The following is a 22,586-nucleotide window of genomic DNA, read 5'->3' as shown; positions in this document are numbered from 1 at the left end:
GCAGATGATTTTCCCTTCCAGTGTTTCTCCATCCCATGGGTTCTCGGCTCCTTTGATTCTATCTACATTTCATACATGTTGCACATCCGCTGAGTATGCCGCAGGCCCAGGGTTCATTTGCTTGTCTCGTGTTTGTTTTTTTCAGAAGTGGAAACCAAGGCTCAGAGACAGGCAGCTGGTCCTAGGTGCTCTGACTAAAGATGGCCAGAGGACATCCAAGGACCAAGGACCATCCAGATTGGCCCAAGGACCCTCAGGATTCTGCACTTCAGTCTGTCTTGCAAGGCGTAAGGCCCCCATCTTTCAGAAATACCTCCATCTCCTTGGGCCGCTAGCAGTTGTCTCCCATCAGGACCCTCCCAACAAAGTCTCCACAACCCTCCTTGAACTCTTGGATTCCACCTGAAAGGTGCCCATATTGTGCGCCCTCCCTGGAGACCCACTTCTGGGCTCTCCCCGGATGCGCCAGGCCCAGCATCCTGGGATGTTTGAGCTGGGATTGTGGTTAAACAATTAAGAGATTATGGAAGTGACCGCCACGGCGTTCACAGAAGCAGGCAGGGGCAGGAGCAACCCAGGATGCCTGCTTCCCAGTCCAGAGCTTTCTACTGTAGAAGAGCTGGTGCTCTGAATAAATAAATACTTGTTAAACACACATCCGCACACAACCAGATAACAGTATCAAAACAGCTGATGCAAAGGGAGATACAAATTAACATTAATTACAAGCATGAAAATTCCACCTTTCTAGCAATCGAAGAGATGCAAATCAAAGCAAATTAAAGCAAATTTTGATACATTTTTAGACTTATTAAGTCATCAGGGTTTTTTTTTCTTTATAAAAACAACTTTGGTAAAATCCAATCCCAAAGTTGTGGTGAAACCAGAATACACATTCATACTCTGCTAGTAAATGTTACAACCCTTTTCAGAAAGCGGTTCTTAACAAACACGCCCCCCCACCAAAAAAAACAAAAAGCTTATAACGTGTGGCTCAGTAATTTCACCCTAGTAAAGAAAAACTAAGAATATAGTTGAACTGGAAAAAGAAAAAAGAAAACTATAAACACAGTCACGTTTCCTGAAACATTATTTATAAATTTCGGAAATACCCTAATAATCACAAAAGCAAGGAATGGTTGAGGAAACTGTGGTATACCCGTTTAATGGAATACTACACATCCATCAAAAATGATTATTATAGTGATGCAGTGGAAATCTGTCTCTCCCTCCTGTCCTTCCCCTCCTTGGGCAGAAAGGAACCCTTTGCCCAGCCTGCTCTGTCGGGGTTCTCATCACCTGACAAATTGCATCCTTTACTTATTGTAATAATAGTAGCTGCCTTTGAGTGCTTATTTTGTGCTAAGAGTTTTCAGGCCTTGGTTCCTTGAGTCCTCAGGGAAACTCCATGAAGGAGATCCAATTCGTGTGCCCGTTCCGCAGGTGAGCACCTCTGAGGCAAGAGCAGTGAATCCACAAAGCCTGGGGTCCCCAGAGCCAATGGTGCTCAAGGCCCTTCCCCGCCTGGCTTGGTCCCACGTCTCCAGCTTTACCTGTGCCTCTCCTCCTCCCTGCCACCCCCGCAGCGCTCCAGCCTCTCAGGCCACACACCCCCCGCCCCACGCCTCTGCACACTGGTCCTCCACTCAGAACACGCCTCCGATTCTCGTTTGTCCTCAGAACTGCTCCAGCGCCATCTCCTCTTGGCAGCTTTCCTGGCACTGTTCCCTCCCCTCCCCCAGCCATCCTCCCAGTCAGAAAAGTGGTTTCTCTCGTGTGTTTGGTAGCTCAATTCTAGAACTGATCTCACTGTGTCATGACTGTGATGACTGATTCATGTATCCATCTGGCCCAGGAAACTGTGGGTTCCTGGAGCACCAGGCTGTCCTGGGGAGCCTGATACAGAGCCTAGCCCAGGGCTTCGAGCCAGTGACCACCCAGCCCAGAGAAGGGCACATTCTGTGGCCAGGGAACAAGCTGGGTCCCACGAGGGGTTGGGGGCCGGGGTTGGGGGACGTCAGACTCTACCGGAGAAATTGCAGCAGCCAAGAAAAACGGATGCTCGGGGAATTCTGAAGAGCAGGCGTTGGCCAGAGCCGAGTCCCTGTCTTCTGCAGGTTTCAGGTGCTTCGCCACCCCTGAACACATGTGAAAGTGCTTTGAAGAGCCAGAGGGGGAGTCCCGAGGGCCTGAGCGAGGCACGGCAGCGGGTCCTGTTGTGGGACCGCGGGGGGGCCCCAGCAGAGCGAGCTGTGGAAGCCAGGCCCCCAGGCCTGCAGGAGGCAGGAAGGTGAACGGCACTGCCCGGACCATCTCATCTCGGAGGAAGGGGGCGGAAAGCAGGTGCAGCGAGAAGCTCTCTGCAGGGGACTGGGAACCTGTGTCACCAAAGGGATGCTGAGCAAGACACAAGGTTCTGACCTGGTTCAGGAAATTCAGGGACTTCCCCAACAGCTGGAACCCCAGCCCCGAATGGCCCCAAAATACCCTCAGCAGATAAAGGGATTCTTTCTGCCGCAGGCAGCAGCAGGCAGGTAGGAGGCTGAGAGCCGGAGGGGGAAAGCCTGGACCTTTCTTCTCTGGTTGGCACAGGTACTTCTCTGAGTCCCTTTCTTGAGAACCTTGATGGAAGTGGGACTTCATGTGGGGGCTTCTCTGGTGGGACCTACATGTCAGGCTGCCTTGCTTGAACCCAAACCCCCAGAGCTCTCGCCTCCTCAAGGCCCAGGACTAGCTAGACCCTGGTCACTCAGCTCTGGCCCCTTGGAGGGGTGGTAAGAAATGGTGGAGTTCGGGCCTCGGCATTGGGAGAAAATATGAGGGGCTCTCAGGTGACTGGGGGGACCCCAGCAATGCACACCGGCAAGCCGGATACCCAGGCCCTTGGCCAGACATTTAAGCCTGGCAACAAGATTTTATTCAACTCAATATTTCTATCGCCACTTCATAGATGAACAAACTCAGAGTAGTTAAGTAACTTGCCTGAGGTCACACAGCTTGAGAGTGGCAGGGCTGGGATTTGGCTCCAATCCACTTTAAATTTCAAGCCTCAGCTGCCTTCTCTTCCCTCTCTAGGCCCCTGATGCCCTTGCTTTCCCCAGGAGAAACAACACTGGTATGGGAGTCCTAGTCTGGCCGTGCGACTGTGGGCAAGTCATTTCTTTTCTCTGAGTGTATTAGTTATCTATTGCTGTGTACCTCCAACCTTAGCAGCTTAAAATAACAAACATTGTAGCACACTGTTTCTGTAGGCCAGCAATTTGGGAAAGACTGGACAGGGTGATTTTCTAGTAACGTTACAGTCAAGGGTCAGCTGGGGCTGCAGTCATCTGAAAGGCTTGACTGAGGCTTCCAAAATGAACCACTCACATGGCTGTGGGCAGGAGGCCTCAGCTGCACAGGACTGCTTGAGTGTCCTCACAACATGGCAGTGGGCTTCCTCCAGAGCAAGTGGTCGCAGAGAGCAAGGTGGAAGCCACATTGTCTTTTATGATCTGGGCTCAGAGATCACAATTCCTCATTTCCACGATGTTCCATTGGTTGCACAGGCTGGCTCTCCTCAAGGTAAGTGGGGACTGCACAGGTGTAGGGTACCAGGAGGCAGGTGGGGATCATCTGGGCATGTTTCCTTCTCTGCCAGATGTGGATTTTAGCGCTACCCGGCAACCTTCTGAGGGTTGCAAGGAGCCCTGAATAAAACAATGGACATATAAATCTCTTTGGATTAGAGGAAAGAAATCAATGTAAGGGGCTTCGCTGTCCTTTGTCCTAAGCCCACCAGATACCCAGGCCCCGGTTAAGGCACCAGACCTCTCCATTCAGGACCACAGCTGAAATGCCCATGGCCTGGTGTTCCCCTTCCCAACGGGTGCGTTGACCATGCATTCACCATTCCAGCCAAGAGGTGACTCACGCAGAGGCCCACAGGCAAGGCCCTTGGGGATCAGAGGTCTTTCCCCACCCCTCAGGTGACGCCAGGTGGGTGCCTCAGCGCATCGAGCCAGCGGGTCACACAGCCACTGTGGGGACTCTTCCTCGGGCCTCGGGCACCCAGGTCTGGCCTCAGCCATGGCTCCAGCTTGAGAGGCAGCAGTTCTAGTGTGGGAAGACCACACAGAGAGTGAAGAGCCCAGCCTGAGGGCCGGCTTGGCCTCCAGCCCTGTGACTTCTCCCCCCGGGGGCCTCTGCACCGTGGTCTGTGAAATGAGGGGCTGGGATTTGATGATCTGCTCTGAGGCTCCAGGGAGAGTGAGAGAGATAGGCGGCCTGGAACCACATCTGGGCCTGGGGGCTCCTGAAGGATGCTTCCAGCTCTGTTCTGGGCTGGCCTAGACCTTGGAACGAGACAGCCTGGTCAAATCCCATCTCTGCCACTTACTAACCGTGTAGATGTGGCCAAGTTTCTCATCCTCTCCGAGCCTCAATGTCTTCATCGATAATATGGGAATGATGATGTCTACCGTAAGGTGTTGCAGTGAGGATTAAACAGGTTAAGGCGAATGACAACACGGGGAAGCTCTCTCTCCCAGCCCCAGCCCCAGGAAGGGCATCTGTCCTCAGCGACAGCCTAGCCTCCAGGCTCAGGCACCTCTCGCCCCATCCATGAACTCCTGGGACTGGTGGCTGGGGACACCAGTCCAGCCACTGTCCAGGATGTCCCAGTCCTGGGACAACCGCTGTGTCCCATCATTTCTTTCCACCTTCCAGAGAGACACAGGTGGAAGGTAAGACCAGAGAGGGAAAGAGACTTGGCCAAGGCCCACAGCATGGCGGGGATGACTCCCTGGGCCAAGACTCTCCGTCATGGAGTCCCCATCTCCACCAGACCTTCCTGCTCAGCAGGGCCGTTGTGAATGGTGGTGAGTCATTTAGACTCTCAGGAAACCAAACCCAGTCCAATATTAATCACGGAATCAGAGGCATCGGGTGCACAAAGGAAACAGAAGCAACGGATGGCAGCGACAACTCAGCCGGAGGTGCAGCCGAGGAGTGTGTCCTCATGGGTGTGTCCCACAGGGAGGTCCCCGGTCCCATGTGCCCTGATGGGAAGGCCTGGGGTTGCACCCCAGGGAGGAGAGGGCCACTCCTCACAGGGCCCTTCTTATCCCAATGAGCCGTTACTCTCTTCAGAAGCACTGTCCCCACCCTATAGAAGGAAAAATTGAGGCCAGGGTCTGCTGGCATCTTGGGAGGAAAAGCATCACCCAGGGCAGGGATTTTGCCCATCATGTTCAGTGCCTGGCATCAGCACAAAAGGCAGAATGAAGCAGAGGTGCTTACAAGATACCCGGCACAATGGCCCTGCAAAGGGACAATTGAAAAAAATTTCATGCGAAAAGAGACGCTTGGAGAAGTCAGTTGCTCAAGCCACACAGTTAGTAAGTTCTAGAGCTATGATGCAGGCCCAAGTCTGTGACTCGAGGGTGGGCCTCTCCCCTCTCTAGGGTGGTGGTTTTCCTTGCTGTAACTGTGTCCCCGCCTCCTGTTGTCCTGAAGGCCGAGGGGCAGCCCGCACGCCCTGGTCGCCCTGGAACCTGCTCGTGGCTCCCAGCGGTGTCTGTGGTAAAGGAATTTGCTATGCAGAAATTGGCCTTGGGTTCCTTGTCACCCCACTCCTTCCCCACATGGGCCAGGTCTCTGGCAGTCAGGCTGAGGAAGACTCCCAAGGGCCAGCTCTGGAGGATCTGAGGGGGCCAAAAGTACCCCATCCTCAAATCAAGACTTACAACACAGAATGTTCCAGAAGCCAGTTTCACTTTCCTGAAGGCTGAGAACTTAGAGACCTAAGGAGGGATCGATCAAGGCTCCATCTACTGCCTGCCCCTCAGCCTGAAATTCCACCATTACTCACTCCTTTGGGCCGAGGTCTTGAAGGCCCCAGTTAAAATGTAAATCATTTCTGGAGGAAACCACTTGGTAAGTCATTAGCGGGTGTCACTGCCCCACATGGGCTGGTTTCTCAGAAGAGCCTGGGAGGAGAACGGGGCCAGAGGGTCTGATGGCCAAGTGTAACGTGCTGCTCTCTCACCAATCTGAGGGATGCTCAGATTCAGACCCCAGCTTCTCAGCTCGGCCAAAAAGGGCCCCAGGTAGGGCTCCTGCCCCCCTGACCTTATCCCCTGTCACATTCCCCACTGGCCTCCTTTCTGCTCCTGGGGCCACCAAGTTTGCCCCTGTCACTGGGCCTTTGCACTTGCCTGTCCCTCTGCCTAAAACCCTCTTCTCCCAGCTCTTTGCCCCTCCCAGGAAACTTTCGAGTTGATGGATATGTTCATTATCTTGGTTTGGTGCTGGATGAATACAGATGCCAAAATGTATCAAATTGTACACTTGAAATAGGTGAAGTTTATCATATGTCAATTACACCTTAATAAAGCTGTTTTATATATATATATATATATATATATATATATATATATATATATATATATATATATATATATATATATATATATATATTTAGGCAGCCCCTTCTCATCTTTCAGGTCCTGGCTTAGATGAAACCTCTTCAAAGAAGACTTTCCTGACCACCCAAGCTGATATTACCACTCTGTGTCACCTCGCCCTGTTTATTCCCTTCAAGGGACGACACATCACACCACCATCTGAAACTGTGTATCTGCCAGTAGCCTGATATTCCCCCTGGGATGGGAGCTCACGGGCTCAGGGACTATCTGATGCAAATGGGGGCTTAGCTTAATGCATATTTTCTGGAGGACTGAATGACCAAGGCCAGGGGCCCTGGGAGGATGGCGGACATCAGCCCTGCCTCCCTGGCTTCCCTGCAGCTGTGCGGCCTGGAGGCTGAGAAGGACAGCCTCTGCTCTGAGAGTGAAACCCAAACGGAGCCTCTGCCCGCGCTTCCGAGCCATCATCCACGTGGTCACCGCAGGAGGGCAGCGGGCCACACGCACTCCCGGCAGGAGGGACCCTGTTCCCTCTGGGGTTTTCCTCATCAGTCCCGCCACGCCACTGGGGGAGGGTAGGCCCCGCACCCAGGCCCTTCTCTCTCTCCAGATAGGAGCCATGAGGCCTTGAGGTCTGGGGAGGCCTGGAGCTCACCAGCCGAGAAATCCTGGAGATCTGGGGAAACTAAGGCATGGTCCCACTGTGGCCTCAGTTAGGTCCGGAACTCATGGGGCTCCTGCTGGAGCCTGGGACATGGTCTGGGCTATGGAAAACCAACAGTTGTCATCCACAACCCCAGCTGCTCGTGAGCCACTAGTTTCTGGTTTGCATAAGAAGGTGGTCCAGAGCGTGAGAGCCGAGGGGATCTGGAGAGTAAGAGTCCCTCCCTCACCTCTTCACACTGACCCTGAGGCCGAGGTCATGCAGCAAGTTAGTGCAGGGACAGCCCCCAGATCCAGGCCGCCGACACTCCCACCTTCGCCGCCACCTGCTTCGTCGTGTTTCTTTGCTGCTTTGGAGCGTCTGCCTTCTCCAGGCCTGCCGTCAGGGGAGCAAAGGCTTGTGACCCCAGGGTTTCAGACCCTGGCGAGGGAGGCAGGCAGGGAGCCGGATGACTGCAGAGACCGATGGAATGTCAGGGGTTGCGGGGTGGTCGGCCTGTTTGAACGCGGCAGGCACAAATGCCCCGCGCACCCACCCACGCCATCCCAAACACCCGGGACAGCTGATCCATCCGCCACCTGGAAGTGGTCCTGGTGTCTGTCCAGAGAGATACTGGGGAAATAGGCACCGCACCGAGAGTAAGAAATGGGTGTGTCGTCTGCCCCGTGCCTGCCTCCCGGGGATCTGTGTGCTGGTGGGCTGACACTGCATTGCAAACGCCCACAGTTGGCTGCAGTAACCCAGCGGAAGCAGCCTGTCCTGTGCTCTTCGAGGCCTAAAGGCCACAGCCACTCGCCGGCACCCCACCCTTGTGCTTGACAGCAGTTACAGCAGCTACTGCCCTTGCTGGGAGGGACCCTGCTCGATGGACCAGGGGCCTTTCTGAGCCACGGCCTTTAAGCTCTGTAAGAGCCACTGAACTAAGCCACATAAAGAAACTGTCAGTACCTACAGGTAGTGGTGGCCGTCACTGTGTCCCCAGCCCCTGAGGCCCCTTCCCTGTTGTGCTACAGGGGCCAGAGCGTGGCCATCCAGGCCTGTGTGGCATGTCAAGGAGAGCTGGGTGCCCGCCAAGACCTGGAACTCGGCCAGGCCCGCATCCCATGGGACCGACCAATGCCGCGGGTTTAAACCGCCTGCAGGAACAAAAATGTTTGGATGAGAGGAACACATTGCCACTTGTTTGAGGGGGTGAGTGGCGGGAATTGTCATTTATTCATTCAACAAACACTACAGGGGTGTGGGTAGCAGGCCCCTGGGCTAGGTGCTGAGGATACAGTAGTGAACACAGTCAAAACGCCCTGCCTTTGAAGAGTTTCCATTCTAGTGAGGGGAAGACAGACAACACATAAAATAAATGAGTAAAGCACATGGGATTTTTGCAGGGGAGAAGTGCTGTAGGGAAAAATAAGGGGAAAGATAAAAAGCAGGTATGCTGGGGCGGAGGAGCACACATTTAAATAAAGTGACCAAGAAAGGCCTCACAGAGAAAGTGACTTTTGAGCAAAGACATGAAGAAAGATTGAGAGTGAGGGAGCACAGAGCAGCCAGTGCAAAGGCCCTGAGGTGGGCGTGAGCCAGCACGGGGGGCTGGCAGGGGGTGAGGTCAGAGGAGCGATGCAGGGTTGCGCAGGGCCTGTGGTCACTGTAAGAACTTTGGCTTTTACCCTCACTCAGATGGGGGCCACTGAGGAGCTTTGAGCAGTGGAGAAGCATGACCTGACTTGGGTTTTTCCGGGGTCACTCCAGCTGCCATGTTGGAAATAGGGCTGGGGGGTGGGGTGGAGGAATTGAAGCAGGAAGGCCAGGTAGGAGGCCGACTAGAGCCTTCAGGGGAGAGGTGATAGAGGCCTGGACCAGGAGGGAGCAATGGGGGAGGTGAAAAGGGGCCAGATTCTCAAGGGAGAATGGACAGGATTGGCTGACAGAGACATTGAGGACGACTCAAGGGAACCCGGGAAACTGGAAGGATGGAGTTGCCTTCGGCTGAGATGGGAGAAGGGGATAATTAATCAGTCACCCACTGGTGACCGTTAGGAGGGAGAGCGAGTGCTGCAGGAAGCACGTGGCAAGACCACCTTACTAGACTGTGACGTGGTGGGGGTGGTGGTCAGAGAGGGCTTCCCAGAGGAGGTGACATTTAAGCTGCGACCTGAAGGAAGAATGAACGGGCTGGGGAGAAAGGACGAGAACCAGCAGAGTAGGGCTGCTGGGAAGACCTCAATGAGGGCAGTTAGGGGGAACTTCCAGCAGCCCCAAGGGGCCTGAGTGCTTCTGAGGGCTGAGGGCGAGGCCAGAGGTGGGCAGGACTGGCCGGGCTGCTTACTCAGCACCCAGAAGGAAGGAGGCTTTGTCCTTGAGCAGCGCAATCAGACCGAGAAATGGAAATGGGTGATAAATAGCCGCAAGTGAGTCATCTCAAGCCCCGTTTTGAGGCTGCTCTGCAGCTCTCCCCAGCCTGCATCCTTCCCGGGTGGGGCCTCTGATTTCAGAATGACCAGGTCAGGCAGAGCTCAGCCCCCAGGGCCCCCCTTGCCGGGAGCTCGCCCCTGCAAAACCCCAGGCGGTAAGGCAGCTCTTCTTGCAGGAGTTGGGTCCACATCACCGTCCTCGGGGCTCAGACTACATGAAGCGCACACAGAACACCTTTTTCAGATCGTCAGTGCTTCACATTTTTTTGAAAAAGAAAAACTTGTACAAATAAAATGCAATTGGACGTACTCAGATGTTTGTTTGTTTGTTTGTTTTTAAGCATTTGAAAAAGTCAGACAAATCCCACCTCTGTCGCTGCCACAACTGAGCAACTTGGAACAAGTTGGTTAACCTCCAGGGGCCTCTGTTTCACCCACTTCACAGGGTTGTGCAAAGATTAAAGGAGATGATAAATCTTAGCACAGAGCTGGGCACACAGGAAGCTCTCGAATACTCATTGCCCAACTACTACAAAGACAAGGATCTCTTCTAAATATGCGGCCACCTAGTCAGGCCCCAACCACATGAACAGAAAGGGCCGCCATTCTCTCCACAGGCCTCCCGGGTGCCCTGGGCCGGAACACTGGAGCATCTGCCCCTGGCATCTCAGGACCTCTGCTGGAAGACACTATCTCTGTGCAAACGTCCTTGAAAAGACTGTCCAGGCCAAAAGCTGACATAAGATGTGTAGAAACACCAGGGAGAATTATCTCTCAACAATAATATTGACTACCATTTACTGAGCAGTTACTATGTACTTGCCAGAGCTTACCATACTGGCCCTTGGATTAGTTTGCTGCTGCTGCTGCAACAAAATACCACAGACTGGGTAACTTAAACAACAGGAATTTATTGCTAACAGTTCTGAAAGCTGGAAGACCAAGACCAAGGTGTCAGCAGCTTTGGCTTCTCCTGAGGCCTCTCTCCTTAGCTTGCAGTCAGCCACCTTCTTGCCGTGTCCTCACATGGCCTTTTCTCTGTGTGTGCACATCCATGGGGGTCCTTTCCTCTTTTTTTTTTTTTTTTTTTTTTTGGCCACACCACGCAGCTTGCAGCATCTTAGTTCCCCGACCAGGGATTGAACCCAGGCCGTGGCAGTGAAAGCCGGGAATCCTAACCACTAGGCCACCAGGGAACTCCCCCCTTTCCTCTTCTTTTAAGGACACCTACTGTCCTACTGAATATGGGCCCCACCCTTATGACCTCATTTAACCTTAATTTACCTCTTTAAAAGGCCTGGCTCCAAATACAGTCACACAGGGAGTTAGAGCTTCAACATGTGAATTTTGGGGGAACATAACTCAGTCATGCTTCCCTGCATGAGCGCATTTATTCTCCCTTGTGTCCCACAAGGTAGGCATTATAATAGTTAATTTATAGATATGAAATTGAGTTGAGAGGTGAATGTCCAACAACACATCAGGAAAAAAGATACAAGCGCAATTTCCAGCTATTCAAGTGAATAGCACACTTCTCCCTGCCCCTCCCCCCCAACTCCAAATAACTCCAAAGGAAAAGGGAGTCATGGGACTTGGGGTCTGAAAATTTCAATTGCCCGTGAGCCACAACTACCGAGCCTGCGCTCTAGAGCCCACGTGCCACAACTACTGAAGCCCGCACGCCTGGAGCCCGTGCACTGCAACGAAGAGTTGCCTTGCTCGCCACACGCAGAGGAAGCCCGTGCGCAGCAACGAAGACCCAACACAGCCAAAAATAAAATAAATTAATTAAAAAAAAAAAACCCACGAGAGAGACCGAAAAAGAAAAAAATCCTTCCCAGTCAGAGTGAAAAGTGAGACTGAGAGAAACTGAGTGAGAAGATCTCAGCAAAAGAAAAGCCAAATGTCGGCTTCCATGAAAGGATGCGGCCCAGCGGGTTGTTAAATGACTAAGTGCTGGGGCCACAGTGACAGGGACGGGGCCTCCTGCGGCACGTGTGTGTGTAAGGGTGAGTGTGAGGGTGTGTGCGTGAGGCTGTGTGTCCACAAGGGTGAGAGGGCGTGTACCCTAAAGATTACGTGTGCACAGGTACAGAGAACAAACTAGTGATTACCAGTGGGGTGGAGGGGCGATATGGGGGCGAGAGTGAGAGGTGCAGTCAAGGGGGTCTAAGATAGGCTATAGGGTTGTACTGTACAACACCGGGAATGTAGCCAATATTTTGTAGTGACTGTAAATGGAAAGTAACCTTTAAAAATTAAAAAATTTTTAATTAAAAAAAAAGACAAGAGGTAACAAGTGTCGGGTAGGATGTGGACGAAAGGAAACCCTTGTGCACTGTTGGTGGGAGTGTGAATTGGTGTGGCCACTATGGAAAGCAGTATGGAGACCCTTCAAAAAATTAAAAATAGGAGGATCATATGATCCAGAAAAAGATTATGTGTGCCCATGGATGCATGAAGTGCGTAGACACAGGGTGCGTGTGTGAGAGGGAGCCCGTGTGCACGCACACGTGTGAGGCCGTGCGGCCAGCAGAGCATCCAGGACCCTCCCCGGCTGCACAGCGGCCCAGGCAGAGACGCCCCCATCACCTGGAGAGGAAGGTGAAGCACAGGGCAGCAAGGTCACCTGCCAGTGTTCCCCGGCCTGGGGACCACACTCATGACCCAGGTTTTGCCACGGCTCCTTGCTGAGCTGCCTCCCAAGGAAAACTGGAGTCCAACCCCAAGCCAGCCCCCCGAGGCAAGACATACCAGGACGGTTGTACCTGCAGGTTAGACACATGAACTCTGGAGTTCATGGTGGTCCGAGTTCAAATCCCGACTTGGTCATGGGCTAGCTGTGTGGCCTTCTGTACATCACTTAACCTCTCTGTGCCTCAACGTCTCCACCTATAAATGGGGATAATAACTTTACCTCGTAGGGTGGTTTTGAGGACTCGAAGGGTTAAGAGATGCAGAGCTCTTAGAGCAGCACCTGGCATGTAACAAGCGCTGTATAAATCTTCCTTGTTAATAGCATAGCAATGAGCTCCCGGGACAGGTGAATCCCGGGTTTATAAAAATCCCCAAATGCATCACACGCTGGAATGGCAGGACACCAAGGGCAGCCAGGCTGAGTCCCAGCGTGGTGGTGACTGGGGCAGAGGCAGGTGTGGTGAGGCACCTTGTCCCCAGGCCTGTCTGCTGCTCACCCCCCAAACCTCCGCCATCTGCCCCAGATCTCCTCTCCTCCACACATCGTCTGAAAGACGCTGGTTTGTCTGGGAAGGTGACTGAATTTCCAGGCAGAGAAAACAAGGCTCAGGCCAGGGCAGCTCTGGGGTGCAGGGCTCACGGGCAGGGGCTGTACGTGTTCCCCCAGCTCCCTTCCACCTCCTTAAGCCCCACGAGGAATCTCCCAGCACGAAGGGTGTCTGGGTCTGCTCGGGCTGCCATGACAAAGCCCTACAAACCAAGCAGCTTAGACCACAGAAATGTGTTGTCTCACAGTGCTGGGGACTGGAAGTCTGAGATCCAGGCTGCACCCTGGGCTGGGTGATGGGTGTCGGGGAGTGTCTGGGTTGGACAGGGAGGCCAAGGACAAGTTTGGGCAATAGTCCCCGAAGGAGGGGACAGATGGAGGCTTATGTAACCTCCACGGCCACAGCTGCCATCTTCCAGGCTGTGTCACACACTGTCCCACGCCCCCAGACTTTGAACCCAAGGATTTCTGGAAAGGCCTTAGTGGTTTCCAGGCCTCTGACCCTTCCACCTTAGCCCAACAGAATTATTCTCACCCACCCAACTCTCCCAGACCTGCAGGCCTACGGGGGCCCAGCCCAGCAGGGACACGGAGCCAGAGTCCTTTATCAATCATTTACTGGAGAAACTACCTAGAACTTTTCCCTTCACCCTCTCTCATTCCTGTGTTTCAGGCCAGATGAGGTAGACTGCCCCCAAAACAGGATCCCCATCCTGCAATATGCACATGAGCCCTTGTTTTCAAATAATAACATCTCATATTTATTAAGCATTTATTAAGCACTTACTAAGTGCCAGTTACTGCTCTAAGCATTTCATTACCTGATTGTCTCATTTACTCCTCAAAATACCCATATAATACTGTAGGTAGCATTATAACCTCCATCTTACAGATGAGGAAACCGAGGTTCAGAGAGGTCCACTGGCTTGCCCTCAACCCGAGGCCTCAGCTCCAGATCCAGTGCTCTGTTCACACAGCTGGCACCGGCCCCAGACAGATCCAGGAGGGTGTTCTTTCATGCTCCTGGCTCTTGGGTGAAAGGAACCAGGGGAAGTTTGTCAGAGTTTTTGGGGAGTGGGAAGGATGGGCAGCTGGGCCTCCGTCTGGGCTGGGGTCTTCTGATCCTTTTGGTGCAGGAAGGGTCCCCCGCACCAGATCTGGGACCTGGAAAATTCTCAAAGCCCCCGCCTCGCCTTCCCTCTCTGCTGAGACGCCACGGCTCCTGAGCCCTGGCCATCTGAGAACAGTCTCTTCACTTTGGGAGCTGGAGCCTAGCGCGCCTGGGTCCTTCTGGCGCCCTGCCCAACACGGGGCTTGGGGGTCTCTGTTGAATTTCAGGGGCTGCTGGGAGGGGCTCCTGGGGAGGGAGGGAGAAGCCTCATGGCTTGTGGCCACAGACAAAGAGGGCCTGAGGGAGAACACCGTGTGGTCAGGGCTCAGCCCGGTGCCACGACAGGGGGATGTCCCCAAAGGCCATCTAAGCCACCGTCAGTCACCTAGTCATCACTGGGGCCCAACCTCATGCCACAGCATGGTCCCACAGGGCCCGGGTTTCTCCTGCCAACTACCTACACAGCCCCGGCCGGCCACCCTAACCACATGGGGCGCTGGCCACAGGCAGGGTGCTGGTCACCACAGCCCCATCGGCTGCCTTAACCTCTCTGCCTCCTGGTGGGCAAAGCCCTAAACCCGGTGAGCTGACCTCTGGCACATCTGCTGCACTTGCTCTTAGCCCAGAAGGAAGGAGGAGCAGGGAGAGCCAGACTTGAAAGCAAATGACTCGATACGTTATTTCTGCTTCCCTTTTATCTCCCCAGGGAAGGTGTGAGCTCAACCGAGTGAATTCAGAGAGGGCAGGCCCCTGTGCCTGTTAGGGTGACATTGGTGTCATGACGGGGTGGGGTGGGGGGACAGGACAAGCTGATGACAATCATGGTGTCTTATCGCCCTCTTCTCGCGCCAGCCCACGGGAGCCCTCCGCCTGTCTGATCTCCTGTACCTCTCTCTCCCTGGCACTATCACCCTGCACAGGTGATGTCACTGAGCTAGAGGGGTGAGGTGACGTGCCCAAGGCCACATAGTCAGGAAGCAGGATTTTCTATCCTGCAACTTTAATGAATTGGTTTGTCGTTCTAACAGCATTTTTGTGAGGGCTTTAGGGTTTTCTATACATATCATATAACCTGCAAATAGAGTTTTACTTCTTCCCTTCCAGTTTAGATGCCCCAAACGGGGCAGAGGGTGGGAAGGGGGTCTGAACTCCAGTCTCTTTGAAGCCATGTTCTGAGCCCCTCTCCCAGGTCAGGCTTTCAGTGTGGCTCCCCAGTTGGACCAGTTGGACTGGCAAGGTTGGGGCAAGCCCAGCAGGAACTTTTGTTGCAACAAAATGTACATCCTCAGAAATCAGGATGCTCTGTTCAAAAGGCACCTGGGGAAATGATTCTGGAAAATCCTGTGCTTTGTGTTTCCTGGGCCATGCACGGTCCACCTCCATGAGGTCATAGAAGCAGGAGTTGAATGGTCTCTCACCGCCTCCAGGGAGAACCACCTCCTCGATGGCAATCAGGAGATGATTCTGTTCTGTGGGAAGCTGGAAGGGTCCCTTGGGAAGCCAGCTGGGGTTCGTTTGTCTTCACAGACTCCCCAATCTGCTCAGCAAGGGCCTGGAACCCACGGCTGCTGTTGGGTGAGGGAGTTGTCACAGCTGTCCCCAGTCACTCCCCACCTCCCATCCCAGAAGGCCAGACACCCCAGGGCGTGCTGGTACTGAGCAAGGCCCATGACGATCTGCCCGAGACGTAGGACAACATGATGTCCTGAAAACCAGGAACAGCTGCAGCAGCTACGGTGCACTCCCGGTGTCACATTCCTGGGACGCACTCCCTTCAGGTCCCTGAGCTGTGTGGCCTGTATCTTCCCAAGACCTGGGAGCTCATTCACTTGTTCATCCAACATCTATTTACTGCGCACCCGTCAAATGCCACATGCCATGCTAGAACAGAGCCGAGGACAAGGCAGGCCTGGTTCCTGCCCTCAAGAAACATTACAGTTGAACATAATGGGATAGGATGGGGGTGCAGAGATGGGATCTCTGACGCAGGTGCCTCAGCCAGTCCTGTGGGATCAGGGAAGGCCTCTGAGAAGCAGACATGGAAGCTGAGGACTGAGTAGGAGTTAAGGGGACAGAGAGAGCTTTGGGCAGAGGGCAGAGGGTGGATGAAGACCCAGGGGGAACCAACAGGAATAAAGACACAGACCTACTAGAGAATGGACTTGAGGACACGGGGAGGGGGAAGGGTAAACTGGGACGAAGTGAGAGAGGGGCATGGACATATATACACTACCAAACGTAAAATAGAGAGCTAGTGGGAAGCAGCCGCATAGCACAGGGAGATCAGCTCGGTGCTTTGTGTCCACCTAGAGGGGTGGGATAGGGAGGGTGGGAGGGAAGGAGACGCAAGAGGGAAGAGATATGGGAACATATGTATATGTATAACTGATTCACTTTGTTATAAAGCAGAAACCAACACACCATTGTAAAGCAATGATACTCCAATAAAGATGTAAAAAAAACAAAAAGCCAGAGAAAAGCTTCAGCAGGGCTGGAGCTTCACCTGGGAGGGGTGCAGGAGGTGAGACTGGGAAGACGGAAGCAGAGGTCAGGCCCTGCCCCGGTGTCCTTCCTGGCACTTCCTGCCGCATTTACATGTGCAGGCTCATCTCAGCCCCAGCGCAGGCAGCAGGGGCTCATGGGGACTGTTCCTGTTGCTATTGTGTGGTTTACCACTGCGCCCGCAGAGCCTGGCACAGAGGCTGGCAGAGGAGGAGCCCAATGCATATGCGGTGAATGAATGAATGAGAGAACGAATGAATGAACGACCTGTGTGGGTCTGTGTCTCTGCTGTGAAACAAGTGACAGAGTCAGACCCTCTGTTCCTGTTTCTAAATGACGGGCATATCGATTTTGTCAGATGTAAGCGAATCTTGCTCTTTTTCCTTTGGGACGTCTGCTAACGAACAAAAAACAACACTATTATTAAGCATGTAAGGTATCCAACCACAAGGGTCCTTGGGTTCAGAGAAATTAAAGCATCCTTCCCATCACCTTCCTGATGCAGGTGGGAAATCAGGCTAGAGGGAAAAGCCAGGTCCTGAAATACAGTTTGGTCACTACTTTTGAGAAAACAGGAGGAAAAAAAAAAAATCCAACTAAGAGAAAAATGCCGCCTCTGCTTAAATTCTGGCAGGGGACAGGGAGACGCTAAAGCAATGAGCCTCACGGTTAGTAATTTAATAACACACGAGGGCTGGGATGGAGGACTGCAGGGAAGTGCAGTGTGCGAGGGGGTGGGTGCATCTGAGGGGCCCAGGGGTTCAGGGAAGGCCCTCTTGGAAGAAGAGACCCTCCAGCTGAGATGTGCATCTGGAAGGGGTGAAGGTGGGGGACAAGGAGAGATCTGGGCAGCCCCAAGTGAGAGGGGGAAGGCCGGGAAGAATTATGGACAGCTTGCAGGTACCTTGGAGGACAGCGGTGACAATCCTGGAACAGTGGGGAGCGTACAGGTGAGTGAGGCAGGGCTGGAGACTGGAAGCTCTGTGCAGGGGCCTCTCTGCCCATGACCTTCATTCTCGGGGCCCCTCAGGTTTGAAAAAGCCTATTCCCCAAAGAGCCTATTCGTTCGGAGTGGCCCTGGAGAGGCAGCATGGGCAAGACAGAAGCTGGAAACCTTCTAAATTTTCAAAAGAATGGGTCCTTCCAGAGAAACCACTTGCCCCGATGATTTAAGGGACCCAGCACTGCAGTCTACATTTTTGTGGGAAAGAGACATTTCTATCTCATTCAAGCTGCTGCTCTTCTGGGTCAGCTAAACTTAGAAGGTGATCTCAGCTGTAAATTTCATCATTTTGTTTGACAGAAGCCTTCCAGATTCTCTTCTCCTTCTGGCCAAAGAATTTCTAACGAAACGCTGATTCCCACAGGCTTTCTGACTTAAAATCACATGTGGAACAACAACAGAAAACAAAACAACCCGACTCAAAAATGGGCAAAGGAGTTGAATAGACATTTCTCCAAAGAAGATATACAAATGGGACCTATAAGCATGTGAAAAGATGCGTAATATCATTAACCATCATCAGGGAAATGCAATCAAAACTACAATAAAGGGCATCCCTGGTGGCACAGTGGTTGAGAGTCCACCTGCCGATGCAGGGGACACGGGTTCGTGCCCCGGTCCGGGAAGATCTCATATGCCGCGGAGCGCCTGGGCCCGTGAGCCATGGCCGCTGAGCCTGCGCGTCCGGAGCCTGTGCTCCGCAGCGGGAGAGGCCACAACAGTGAGAGGCCCGCGAACTGCAAAAAAAAAAAAAAAAAAAAAAAAAAAAACTACAATAAATAAGATACCACGTCACACCCACTAGGATGGCTATTATCAAAAAAAGCAGGAAATAAATGTTGGTGAGGATGTGGAGAAATTGGAACCTTTGTGCATTGCTGGTAGGAACATAAAATGGTGCAGCAGCTCCTATGGAAAACAGGAGGGTGGGTCTTCAAAAGATTAAACGTAAAATGACCATATGATCCAGCAATTCCTCTTCTAGGTTTATACCCCAAAGAACTGAAAGCAGGGGTTCAAACAGATATTTGTACACCCCTCAGAAAACTTAAGAAAACTGAAATCGTATCAAGCATCTTTTCTGACCAAAACGTTTTGAGATTAGAACTCAATTACAAGAAAAAAAATGGGGGCTTCCCTGGTGGCGCAGTCATGGAGAATCCGCCTGCCAATGCAGGGGACATGGGTTTGATCCCTGGTCTGGGAAGATCCCACATGCCACAAAGCAGCTAAGCCCATGTGCCACAACTACTGAGCCTGTGCTCTAGAGCCTGTGAGCCACCACTACTGAGCCCACATGCCACAACTACTGAAGCCCGTGCGCCTAGAGCCCGTGCTCCACAATGAGAGAAGCCACCGCAATGAGAAGCCCACGCACTGCAACGAAGCCCCCACTCGCCACAACTAGAGCAAGCCCACACGCAGCAACAAAGACCCAACACAGCCAAAAATAAATAAATTAATTAATTTAAAAAAAAACTGTAAAAAATACAAACACATGAAGGCTAAATGTTGCACTGCTAAATAACCAAGAGATCACTGAAGAAATCAAAGAGGAAATTAAAAAATACATAGAAACAAATGACAATAAAAACACAATGACCCAAACCTATGGGGAGGAAGCAAAAGCAGTTCTAAGAGGGAAGTTTATAGCAATTCAATCTCACCTCAAGAAAAATCTCAAATAAACAATCTAACCTTATACCTAAAACAACTAGAGAAAGAACAAAGAAAACCCAAAGTTAGTACAAGGAAATAAACCATAAAGGTCAGAGCAGAAATAAATCTAATAGAAACAAAGAAAACAATAGCAAAAATCAATAAAACTAAAAGTTGGTTCTTTGAGAAGATAAAATTGATAAACCTTTAGCCAGACTCATCAAGAAAAAAAAGGAGAGGACTCAAAATCAATAAAGTTAGAATTGAAAAAGGATAGATTACAACTGACACTGCAGAAATACAAAGGATCTTAAGAGACAACTACAAACAACTACATGCCAATAAAATGGACAAGCTGGAAGAAATGGACAAATTCTTGGAAAGGTGCAACTTTCCAAGACTGAACCAGGAAGAATTAGAAAATATAAACAGACCAATCACAAGTAATGAAATTGAAACTGTAATTAAAAATCTTCTAACAAAAGTCCAAGACCAGATGGCTTCACAGGTGAATTCCATCAAACATTTAGAGAAGAGCTAACACCTATCTTTCTCAAACTCTTCCAAAAAATTGCTGAGGGAGGAACACTCCCAAACTCATTCTACGAGGCCACCATCACCCTGATACCAAAACCAGACAAAGAAATCACACAAGAAAAGAAAATTACAAACCAATATTACTGACCAACATAGATGCAAAAATCCTCAACAAAATACTAACAAACAGAATCCAACAACACATTAAAAGGATCATACACCATGATCAAGTGGGATTCATCCCAGGGATGCAAGGATTCTTCAATATAGGCAAATCAATCAATGTGATAAACTATATTAACAAATTGAAGAATAAAAACAATATGATCATGTCAACAGATGCAGAAAAAGCTTTTGACAAAATTAAACACCCATTTATGATAAAACCTCTCCAGAAAGTGGGCATAGAGGGAACCTACCTCAACATAATAAAGGCCGTATGTGACAAAACCCACAACAAACATCATTCCCAATGGTGAAAAACTGAAGGCATTTCCTCTAAGATCAGGAACAAGACAAGGATGTCCACTCTTACCACTATTATTCAACATAGTTTTGGAAGTCCTGACCACAGCAATCAGAGAAGAAAAAGAAATAAAAGGAACACAAGTTGGAAAAGAAGAAGTAAAACTGTCACTGTTTGCAGATGACATGACACTATACATAAAGAATCCTAAAGATGCCACCAGAAAACTACTAGAGCTAATCAATGAATTTGGTAGTTTCAGGATACAAAATTAATGCACAGAAATCTCTTGCATTCCCATACACTAACAACGAAAGATCAGAAAGAGAAATTAAGGAAACAATCCCATTTACTATTGCAACAAAAGAATAAAATACCTAGAAATAAACCTACTTAAGGAAGTAAAAGACCTGTACTCAGAAAACTGTAAGAAACTGATGAAAGAAATCAAAGATGACACAAACTGATGGAGAGATATACCATGTTCTTGGATTAGAAAAATCAATATTGTGAAAATGACTATACTTCCCAAAGCAATCTACAGATTCAGTGCAATCCCTATCAAATTACCAATGGCATTTTTCACAGAATTAGAAAAAAATTTTACAGTTTGTATTGAAACACAAAAGACCCCAAATAGCCAAAGCAATCTTGAGAAACCAAAACAGAGCTGGAGGCATCAGGGACCCTGACTTCAGACTATACTATAAAGCTACAGTAATCAAGACAGTATGGTACTGGCACAAAAACAGAAATACAGATCAATGGAACAGGATAGAAAGCCCAGAGATAAACCCACGCACCTATGGTCACCTAATCTATGACAAAGGAGGCAAGAATATACAATGGAGGAAAGACAGCCTCTTCAATAAATGGTGCTGGGAAAAGTGGACAGCTACACGTAAAAGAATGAAAATAGAACACTACCTAAACACCATACACAAAAATAAACTCAAAATGGATTAAAGACCTAAATGTAAGACTGGACACTATAAAACTCTTAGAGGAAAACATAAGAAGAACACACTTTGACATAAATCACAGCAAGATCTTCTTGACCCACCAAGTAGAGTAATGAAAATAAAAACAAACAAATGGGACCTAATGAAACTTAAAAGCTTTTGCACAGCAAAGGAAACCATAAGATGAAAAGACAACCCTCAGAATGGGAGAAAGTACTTGCAAATGAAGCAATGGACAAAGGATTAATCTCCAAAATATACAAATAGCTCATGCAGCTCAATGTCAAAAAAACAAACCCAATCAAAAAATGGGTGGAAAACCTAAATAGACATTTCTCCAAAAAAGACATACAGGTGGCCAAGTGGCACATGAAAAGACGCTCAACATCACTAATTATTAGAGAAATGCAAATCAAAACTGCAATGAGGGATCACCTCACAACAGTCAGAATGGCCATCATCAAAAAATCTACAAACAATAAATGCTGGAGAGGGTGTGGAAAAAAGGGAACCCTCTAGCACTGTTGGTGGGAATGTAAACTGATACAGCCACTGTGGAGAACAGTATGGAGGTTCCTTAAAAAGCAAAAAATAGAACTACCATATGACCAAGCAATCCCACTATTGGGCAGATACCCTGAGAAAACCATAATTCAAAAAGACAGATGTACCCCAATGTTCATTGCAGCACTACTTACAATAGCCAGGTCACAGAAACAACCTAAATGTCCATCGACAGATGAATGGAAAAAGATGTGGTACATATATGCAATGGAACATTACTCAGTCATAAAAAGGAATGAAATTGGGTCATCTGTAGAGATGTGGATGGACCTAGAGCCTGTCATACAGAGTGAAGTAAGTCAGAAAGAGAAAAACAAATATCATATATTAACACATATATGTGGGATCTAGAAAAATAGTACAGATGAACCTATTTTCAGGGCAGGAATAGAGACACAGATGTAGAGAACGGACGTGTGGACACAGGGCGGGGTTAGGGGAGGGTGGGATGAATTGGGAGATTAGACTGACATAAATACACTACCATGTGTAAAATGGATAGCTAGTGGGAACCTGCTGTATAGCACAGGGAGCTCAGCTCAGTGCTCTGTGATGACCTAGCTGCGGGGATGGGGGGAATGGAGGGAGGTCCAAGAGGGAGGGGATATATGTACACATTATGTACAATAACAAAAGGTGGAAGTGACCCAAAGGTCCATCGGCAGATGAATGGATAAACAAGATGCAGTAGATCCATACAAGGAAATTTTTTAAAAAATAAATTATTTATTTTTTTGGCTGCGTTGGGTCTTTGCTGCTGCGCCCGGGCTTTCTCTAGTTGCGGCGAGCAGGGGCTACTCTTCATTGTGGTGTGTGGGCTTCTCACTGTGGTGGCTTCTCTTGCTGGGAGCATGGGCTCTAGGCGCACGGGCTTCAGTAGTTTTGGCACGCAGGCTCTAGAGCGCAGGCTCAGTAGTTGTGGCACACGGGCTTAGTTGCTCCGTGGCATGTGGGATCTTCCCGGACCAAGACTCGAACCCATGTCCCCTGCATTGGCAGGCGGATTCTTAACCACTGCGCCACCAGGGAAGCCCTGAAATACTTTCCAGTCTTAAA

This window comes from Delphinus delphis, chromosome 1 (assembly GCF_949987515.2).
Source record: "Delphinus delphis chromosome 1, mDelDel1.2, whole genome shotgun sequence".
In the NCBI taxonomy this organism is placed as follows: domain Eukaryota; kingdom Metazoa; phylum Chordata; class Mammalia; order Artiodactyla; family Delphinidae; genus Delphinus; species Delphinus delphis.
Note: the sequence above shows the minus strand (reverse complement) of the source record.